Source organism: Trachypithecus francoisi, unplaced genomic scaffold (genome assembly GCF_009764315.1).
Source record: "Trachypithecus francoisi isolate TF-2019V2 unplaced genomic scaffold, Tfra_2.0 Contig00358, whole genome shotgun sequence".
Taxonomy (NCBI): Eukaryota; Metazoa; Chordata; class Mammalia; order Primates; family Cercopithecidae; genus Trachypithecus; species Trachypithecus francoisi.
The window spans coordinates 22,838-33,043 of NW_022680589.1; positions in this window are offsets into that span (position 1 = coordinate 22,838).

A 10,206-nucleotide genomic window follows, 5' to 3' on the forward strand; every position below is an offset into this window, starting at 1 on the left:
ATTTAATGAATTTTTTTTTTTTTTTTGAGATGGAGTCTCACTCTATTGCCCAGGCCAGGCTGGAGTGCAGAGGCATGATCTTGGCTCACCGCAATCTTTGCCTCTTGGGTTCAAAAGATTCTTCTGCCTCAGCCTCCTGAGTAGCTGGCATTACAGGCACATGCCACCACACCTGGCTAATGTTTGTATTTTTAGTAGAGACGGGATTTCACCATGTTGGTCGGGCTGGTCTCAAACACCCGACTTCAGTTGATCAGCCTGCCTTGGCCTCCTAAAGTGCTGAGATTACAGGCATGAGCTGCTGTGCCTGGCCTTTAATTAATCTTTTAATTAAAATTATTTATTTTAATTGTAGAAAATGTATGAGGCATAACAATTTGCTGCCTTAACCATTTTTAAGTGTACAGTTCAGTGGCATTAAGTGCATTCACATTGTGCCACTATCGCCACCATCCACCTCCAGAACATTTTTATTGTCCTGAAATGAAGCTCTGTGCCCATTACATACCAACCCCACAGACTCCCTTCCCATAAGCCCCTGCAACCACCATTCTGCTTTCTGTCTTTATGAGTTAGACTACTCTACCTACCTCATGTAAATGAAATCATACTATACTTGTCCTTTAGTAATTTGCTTCTTTCGCTGAGTATAGAGTCCTCAAGGTTCATCTATGTTGTAGCATGTGTCAGAATTTTCTTCCTTTTAAGGCTAAACAATGCTCCATTGCATGTATTTACCATATTTTATGTATCCATTCACCTGTGGATGGACACTAGCGTTGCTTCCACCTCTTGGCTATTGTGAATGACGCTGCTATAACCATGGGTCTATAAATATCCATTTGAGTCCCTACTTTTGATTCCTTTGGGTACAAGTGTATATACCCAGAAGTAGAATTGCTGGATCGTATGGTAATTCTATGTTTAAATTTTTTTTTTTTTTTTTTGAGACGGACTCTTGTTCTGTTGCCCAGGCTGTAGTGCACTGGCGCTATCTTGGCTCGCCGCAACTTCTGCCGCCTGGGTTTAAGTGATTCTCCTGCCTCAGCCTCCTGAGTAGGTGGGATCACAGGTGCGTGCCCCCACGCCCAGCTGATTTTTGTATTTGTAGTAGAGACAGGGATTCACATGTTGGCCAGGCTGGTCTTGACCTCCTGACCTCAGGTGATCTGCCTGCCTTGGCCTCCCAAAGTGCTGGGATTCCAGGCATGAGCCATCACGCCCAGCCTACGTTTAATTTTTGGAGGAACCCATTCTCATTTGAGGACCCCATTTGTTTTCTACAGTGGCTGCAGGATCTTACAATTCCATCAGTGGTCTAGGTGGGTTCTAGTCTCTTTATATCCTCACCAAAATTGGTTGTTTTCACTTTTCTTGATAATAGTTATCTCACCCTAAAGTGAAAATTGGATTCCTATTTACTTTTATAATAGTCCCCGTTACATTGATTCAAGTAGTTTGTTTAGTTCTCTGCCCCCCTCATGAGGCTGGACATCCCTTTCAGTAGAAGCATCTCTGCCTTCTCCTTGGTAGCCCAGCACCTGCTGTTCATCAAGTAGATTCATTCTTTATAATTCCTGGGATATTCCCAGTTTATTGGAAAAGCTGAGGTTGCTTCACCAAATCTCCCCAACTCTACTCAGCTCTACCCAAAATCCCTCTGTGTTGTTCTTCTCTTCCTTCTCCCCGTGTCTGGGGAAGGAGTCTCCCAGCTAACCCCTATCAAAGCAAATTGCTTCCACGATAATACCTTGAAGTCCTATCACGCAGGGAAATCCAACGCTTCAGGGATCTACTGCAATTGCGGATCCCTTCCACACCTGTGTATTGCTGCCTGTTTCTGCTGACACTCAGCTCCAAGTTTCATTGCTGGGCACATTGTACAAGGTGTTGAGATGGAAATCCTGAGGCATCGCCACCATGAGAGCAGCTGGGTTAGGTGCTAAAGTCGATCTTTCTGTCACCATTTTCTGGCATCACTGGATTGCCCCAGAAGCAATGAGGTGCAAAGCCTGCTTGCAAAGTTCCAGGGTTAAGCTGCCAGAGGTCTTGGCAATCACCCCTATCCTCCTGCAGCCAGGCCCAGCGCCAAGTTCCAGAGGCCCTGCCCAGGCAGCTCCACCCACAGCTTCAGAGCCAGAGCTTCAGGCTTAACTGCCTCTCTGGCCATGACCTCCTCCTGGAGCTGGGGTCCAGCACTCCTGAGCTGCTGACATGTCTTTAAAGATGTGCAAAGCCAGGTATAAGCGAGCAAGAGGAATATGGTGCCTGCCTTCAGGGAGCTTAAAGTGGGGAGAGGGAGGAAGAGAAAAGACAGTGGAAAAGCAGACATGAACTAATCATGTAAATTAACATGCAAATATGACAGAGATCAGAGATCAGCAGTCCAAGGTGAAGGACCATGATCTATGAGAATGTGATAAAGAGGATGCTGACCAAGGCTTCCCTGAGGCTTGCTGTTGGAACTGAGATTCAAAGGATGAGCAAGCAAGGCCAGGGAAAGGGGTGTGAAGAAGCTCCCAGATAAGGCAGGAGTGTATGTAAGCACTGATGGTGGTAGATGGCCTTGCCATGTGGCTGGGACAGAGAGAAGGAAGGGGCAAAGAGTCATGCTAACATCTTTCTCCTAGGAGTGCTGGGAAGCTGTTGGACAGTTTTAATCAGTAGGGGATGTGATCCACATCTTATTTTTTATTTTTTAAATTAAAAAAAATTTTTTTTTTTTTTTGGCCAGGTGCAGGGGCTCATGTCTGTAATCCCAGCACTTTGGGAGGCTGAGGTGGGCGGATCACGAGGTCAGGAGATCAAGACCAGCCTGACCAACATGGTGAAACCCCGTCTCTATTAAAAATACAACAACATGGTGAAACCCCCTCTCTACTAAAAATACAAAATCTAACCAGGCATATGCCTGTAATCCCAGCTACTTGGGTGGCCGAGGCAGGAGAACTGCTTGAACCCGGGAGGCAGAGGTTGTGGTGAGATGAGATCGCACCACTGCACTCCAGCCTGGGTGACAGAGCGAGACTCCATCTCAAAAAAAAAAATTTTTTTTTTTTTTAATTTTAAGTTCCGGGATACATTTGACCCAGAAATCCCATTACTGGGCATATACCTAAAGGATTATAAATCATTCTACTCTAAAGACGCATGCACACGTATATTTATTGCAGCACTATTTACAATTGCAAAGACTTGGAACCCACCCAAGCATTCCATATTTTTCTAAGGACGCTGCTGTACAGAGAACAGATTGGAAGGGGCTGAGATCAGAGAGGAGTGTGGCAAGCAGCAAGCACAGTTGCAGCTGAGCCGGTAGGAGGAAGGTGGGGACAGTGAAGACACCTCTCTTTCCATAGAGGTGGATCAATTTGAGAGCCTGCCAGGGGAGTGAAGTCAACAGAACACAGTGGTGGATGCAATGTGGGATGAGGGAAAGGGAAGGGGTCATTGTGGACTACCAGCTTTCTGTTTTGGAGAGCTGGATGCTAATGGTACCTCCCGAGATACTTAACATCAGATCTACCCTCTTAACAAAGTTTTAAGCGCACAATACACCATGCTGTACAGCATATTTCTAGAATATATTCATTTTGTAGAACTACAACTTCACTGTATTTTGATTTACAAACTTGATTTAAAAGCTACTAGACATCATAAGAAATTAGAAAAAAACAAAACAGAACACCATTCAGCCATGTGTTCTGAACCAAAGAGATTGGGAAGAACAGCCAAATGAGAGGTGTTACTCAACAGGGCTGTGAGTCAGACCAACATGGTGAACCAACAAGGCTCATCGGGCAGCGTGGAGAGGAGAGACGGGACGTAGAAAGAGGCGAGATGTGGTCTCCAACTCACACTGCTTGCCTTCTCTCTGCAGGGAGCCCCTCTGCCCTTGTTTCACCCTTCCCTCTTCTGGAATGTTCTATCCAAGATCTTCACGTGGCTGCTTCCTCTTCATTCAGGTCTGAGCACAAAAGTTCCCTCTCCAGGGAGGCCTTCTGCAGCCAGGATCCTAGGTAGCACCCGCTCGTCTCTCTCCTTCACCCAGTTTCTTGGCTGCACAGCCCTCATCTCTCTCTGACATCTTCCTCATTTGATGCTGTCCTGGTTTGTGGCCTGTCTGCTCTTGGCAGGGGGAAGTTCTAGAATGCAGAAACCTTTGTCCATTTTGTTCACACCCTTCTTCTCCCCAGGGCCCAGCTCAGCACTGAGGCCGTGTGCTCCAGTGCTCCATAGCTACTCACTGAGTGGATGAATGGAACAGTGTTGTCTTTCAGAAGCCTTATGGGAGAAGGCTTTGTAAGCCATCCCATGCCTTTCCCACATTGGCATTGGCCTCAAGCCCTGGCCATCCCCTTCTCCTCCAGACTGAGCAGGCATTCCTCATTCTCCAGAAGCCTGCGTGGCCTCCACCCACACCCACCTTGGCCTGTCTCTTCTCACACACACAAGGCTCTCCCAGGGGCCAGCCCCACTCCCTTTCATCTGTTTGTTGGGGTGAACCTGAAAGCAGCTGCTCTGGCCTTGACCATGGGTCACGCCTGGTGCCAGTTGCTATTCTGGTTTCCCTGCCTGTCCCAGAAGGCAGCCACGCCCTCTCTCCTGGGGAATGGCAATTCCTGCAGGCACATTCCACTGGCCTCTTCTTCTCTCTTGCCAGTGCACAGGCACAAGGGGAGTTTGGCAATTGCTCCCAGAATTATTTACTTGAAGTTCTTACCTGACTTTTGTGAGATTCTTACTTGGATTCTGAGCAAAATTCTAAGTAAAAATGGGCATTTGCAAATTAGCCTGGGTTTTAAGAGGATCTCTAATAATTACAGTAATGTTACCGGTAAGACTCTGCACTTTGTTGCCAAAATGTTATAGCCTTTGTTTGAAATCAGATATCTATGTCCTACCCAAAAGAGTCTATACATGGTTTTACATGTTCAAACATAAAGCTATTTTTACCAATGATTTGGGAATTCTTGCATTATGGTTGTAGCCTGAAATTCCCTCTTCTTGTGACAAAGATAATAACAATATCTGCATTTTACTGAATATCTACTGTTTTAGTCCGTTCAGGCTGCTGTTACAAAGTGCTATGGACTGAGTGGCTTATATTATAGGCAACAGTCATTTATTTCTCACATTTCTGGAGGCTGGAAGTTCAAAATCAGGCAGCCAGCTTGGCTGGGGTTTGGTGAGGGCCCTCTTCCAGGTTGTAGTAAGTTACTCAGGGTCAAAGAGCTGGGAAGCCCAGAGGGGGTGTGAGACTTGGTGGGCTGCCTCCAGAGTCGACTCTTTTTTTTTTTTTTTTTTTTTTTTGAGACAGAGTCTCGTTCTGTTGCCCAGGCTGGAGTGCAGTGGTGTGATCTCAGCTCACTGCAACCTCTGCGTCCCAGGTTCAAGTGATTTTCCTGCCTCAGCCTCCCAGGTAGCTGGGATTACAGGTGCACACCAGCACACCCAGCTAATTTTTGTATTTTTAGTAGAGACAGGGTTTCACCACGTTGGCCAGGATGGTCTCGATCTCCTGACCTCGTGATCTACCTTCACTGGTCTCCCAAAGTGCTGGGATTACAGGTGTGAGCCACTGTGCCCGGCCCAGAGTCAACTCTTAAACAAACATGTTGCTGTATATTTGTTAACGTTAGGTAATCTTAATTTTGACAGCTGCAGAGATTGAGACCTGGAAGAGACAGAGAAAGAGAGAAGCGGTGTCTCCTCCAATACAATTCCTCCCCACCACCCTATTTCACCCACCCCTGCCTCAGCTCTTAGAAGGGGTGAGCGAACCTGACAGGCCATCGAGAAAGCTGGGTGCCCTGTGTGAACCCCACTCTTCCCTGTTCACCACCTGGATGTCTAGTGTGAGACAGTTCCTGCAGCTTCAGAGATGGGAGGGCAAGAGGACTACAACCATCAAAGCCATGATGCTTTGACTTTTTTCTCTATTTCTTTTTTCCTTAGAGACTTGAAGAATGTTTTGAAATAGGTGACGGCCAAATATAAAATTTCATTGATTCAGAACTTACTTATAAGAGTCTTTGCTCTAAGTATATTGGTTCAGGACCTAATCAAATCATATTCGAAACTCAGAAGAAGAAAATAACTTCTCCCAGTCATGTTACCTAAGTAGGAATTGCAATTGGCTGCAAGTAACAGACCCAAAATAGTGGTGACTTAAATAAGATAAAGTTTTAAGTTTATCTTCTGTAAGAGAAGCCTGGGGTTGGGCAGTCCAGTTGCTCCCCAGATTTCACGAAGGTCACAGGCATCTTAGAACTTTCTGCTCTACCCTCCTTGACAATGGCTTTTATTCTCAAGGTCAGTCAGTGGTCCCAAGATGGCAGCTGCAGCTCCAGCCATTGGGTCTGCATCCAAAGAAGCAAGAGTGAAGGGACAACAGCATCTGGCAGGTGAAGAGCTTCAGGCCGACGGAGAGCTTTTTTGGCCTCTACCTAAGTATTTTCAGTTACATCTCATTGGTCAATCGTTGTCATGAGGGAGGCTGGGGATCTAGAAGGATCATACTTTAGCTGGGCATATTGCTGCCTTCAGAAAACTAGAGGTTTTATTACCAAAGAAGATGGGGGAAAAGGATATTGAATAAGCAAGTAGTCATCTCTGACATTTCTTCCAGAAAACCAGATTTCTGGCTTGGGCAATTGGCTAAACTGAGTCGTGGTGTCATTTCCTGAGGCAGGCAACACAGAAGAAAGAAGAGGAGCAATTCAGTCTGAGGCAGGCTGAGTATACGCTGCTGGAGGTATTAAGGTGAAGGTTTTTGTCGTAGGCAGAACAACGGCCCCCTAAAGATGTCCACATCCAGGTCCCTGGAATTTATGAGTAGGTTACCATACATGGCAAAAGGGACTTTGAGTTGTGATTAAGGGGTGTTATGGGCTGAACTGCATTGTCCCCACATTCGTATATTAAAATTTGAATTCCCAGCACCTCAGAATTGGACTGTATTTAGAGACAGAGCATTTAAAGAGGCCCTAATGAAATGTGTCTGGGGTCCCTGTAAGAAGATGAGATTAGGGAACAGACTCGAAAAGAGAAAGGACCACGTGGACACATAGGGAGACGATGGCCATCTGCAAGCCAAACAGAGAGCCCTCAGAAGAACCAAACCTGCTGACACCTTGCTGTTAGACTTCTGGCCCCAAGAACTGTGGGAAAACAAATCTCTGGTGTTCAAGCCATCCAGTTGTGGCATTTTGTTATGGCAGCCTAAGCAGACTCATAAAAGGATTTTAAGATTGGGGGATTATCCTGGGCTATCCAGGGAGGCCCAATGTAAGGTCTTAATATAAGTGCCCAACGTACAGCACCACCTCTTTCTTATAAATGAAAGAGGGACGCAGGAGGGTCAGAGAAGAGCTGTGATGACGCAAGAACACCACCCGTCTTCTGTGGATGTTGGCTATGAAGATGGAAGAGGCCTCAAGCTGGGGACTGCAGGCGGCCTTCAGAAGCTGGGAAAAACAAGGAACAGATTCTCCCCTGGAGAATCCAGAAGGATGTAACCCTGCCTGCTCCTGGGCTTTAGTCCTGTGAGATCCATGTTGGACTTCTGACCTCCGGAACTGTGAGATAATAAATTTGTGTTGGCTTAAGCTACTAAAGTTATGGTGTTCCTTTTTATTTTAGAACCACAATAGGAAGCTAACACTGCATATTCAGTAAGCATTTAGATGTTTGTTTTGCAAAGTCACCTACATACAGAGAGTAACTGAAGCCACTGTCATGGACAAAATCATTCAGAGAAGTATTTAGAATGAGGAAGAGATGGAATCTAGGGAAGAATCTTCCAGGAGACCAACATTCCAGGAAAGGGAAGAAATTACACTGCTGTTTCTTTGATGGCTGGCTCTCAGGACAGAAGTGTAGCCAGATGGGGACACATCAGGGGACATTGATCCCCCAAAGTGCCTTCCTTAGACATGACAGCCGTACAACACAATTGAAGGCTATGATGTACAGGCTTCCAAGGACACAGCAAAAAGCAAGACCGTGAAATAGAGGTGTGAATAGAATCAAAATGGCATTTTTTTTATAGGCTGGGGTCCTCCTACTAACCCATAGGCAGCTCCCAGTCCCCCTCCCCCTCCATCTCCCCATTCCTTTCCTCTCGCCTCCCACCCCTGACGTGAACACTTGCCATAGCTCCATTCTAGAGAGCTGGAAAGGCAGCCTGGGGCCAGACTGACATGGGCACACACCCTCTGCATTCCGTCCTCCCTGTCTCCATCCTACTGTATCATAACTGATGATCTCCTTGCTTCTCTGCCCAGTTTAGTTTGTTCTTTTTCTTCCCTGTATTGAAACCTTTGTAACACCTTTTCCAGATAAGTAAATGGGGCTTAGAAAAGTAAGTTACATGCCCCAGGTCTCAGCCTATAAGCACCAGATCAGAGGCGCAAGCCCCATGGCTGCCTCCAGAGCTCACGTGCTCTCATACCCTGAGCCTCTCCTGATTGCTTTCTGAGATGAGAGCTTGTCTTCCTCACAGCATCCCCAGTTTTGATGTCTGGTGCATGGCAGGTACTCGGGGCCTTGAAATGCCAAGCTAATAGCTACTCCTGAAGGAAGGATCAGAGACCATGTCTGAGAAAGGGATCAGAGGAAGGGAAGGGCCCCAGACCCCCCAGGGAATGAGTTGGGCAAAGGCTGCCAGAATAGAATCTGCTTCCCTTCTCTTTCAGGTCTTCCTCCCATGCGACCCCACAGGAAGTGGACTGTGATTGATGCTTACATTCCTTTATTGATTGAAAAAGAGCCCAACATGGTCTACATGATTATCAGAGGGGCCATTGGCCATCACTCCCCCTCCTCTTTGCAGTCACTTTGGTGGTTTTGCCAGAGAGCCCTGCTGCGCAGTGGTCTTATTTTGGAGGTGACCTTTACCTAAACTTCTTTCTTTTTGGAAAAGGAGACCTGGACTTGGAGAAGGCCTGAAATCTCTCTTTCCTGCACCTGTAGTCCACAGAAGTGAGCACTGCCCCTTAGCCATAGAGGACCCTCCCTATGGAGACCAGGGGAAGCTGACCACACAGACCACAGCTGGGCTGGTGGAGTGCCTGGAGCTCTGTGCAGGTCTGGATAGGAGGAAATGGCCAACAGGAACTGGCCCTCCTTGCAGGTGCTAGGAGCACAGGCTCAGGGCTCCAGGGATGGGGATGGAAGTAGGACCTGGGAGGGCAATTTTCTGCCCTGGTTTCTGCTGGGAGCTTCTTTCTAGGACCTGGTGTAGTAGAGTCAAGGCCCTTCAGTGACCAAGCCCAAGGTCCTTCAGTGACTCCTCTCTAGTCTTGAGAGATAGAGGGAGGGTCTTCTGAGAATGAAGAAACAGGGCAAGTGGCCCCTAAAGCACCTCTGCTTGTGGGAGGACCTGATGCTCAGCAGCTCTTCTCTGGAGAAGTGGTATTGGTCTTTTAATTTTTTTTTTTTTTGAGATGGAGTCTCCATCTGTTGCCCAGGCTGGAGTGCAGTGGCACGATCTTGGCTCACTGCAGACTCTGCCTCCAGGGGTCAAGCGATTCTCCTGCCTCAGCCTCCCAAGTAGCTGGGATTACAGGTGCTTGCTACCACACCCTGCTAATTTTTGTATATTTGGTAGAGACGGGGTTTCACCATGTTGGCCAGGCTGGTCTTGAACGCCTGACCTCAAGAGATCTGCCCGCCTTGGCCTCCCACAGTGCTGGGATTACAGGTGTGAGCCCCTGTGCCCAGCATGGTATTGGATGTTGATTGCCCTTTGCTTCTGGGCACTCCCTGTGGAAGGTGGTCTTAGCCTTCTGAGGGGTTATGAACTTGGCCTATAATGTGATGCAATGTGGACACATAACCTGTGTCAGCAGGTCCTGAATCCTCCTGCTGCTCAGTAAATAAGCCTGGCCCCTGGAACAAAGGCTGGATGTATCAAGGTCACCTTGCTTTGACAGTGTGGTGACTGGAGGCCCCATTCCTGCCCCTGACCATGCCTGTAGCACAGAGCCTTTTGCCTATGGCCAGGAGCTCAGGGTATGAGAGCACGTGAGCTCTGGAGGCAGCCATGGGGCTTGCGCCTCTGATCTGGTGCTTACAGGCTGAGACCTGGGGCATGTAACTTACTTTTCTAAGCCCCATTTACTTATCTGGAAAAGGTGTTACAAAGGTTTCAATACAGGGAAGAAAAAGAACAAACTAAACTGTGTGAAAGCCCCCAGCACA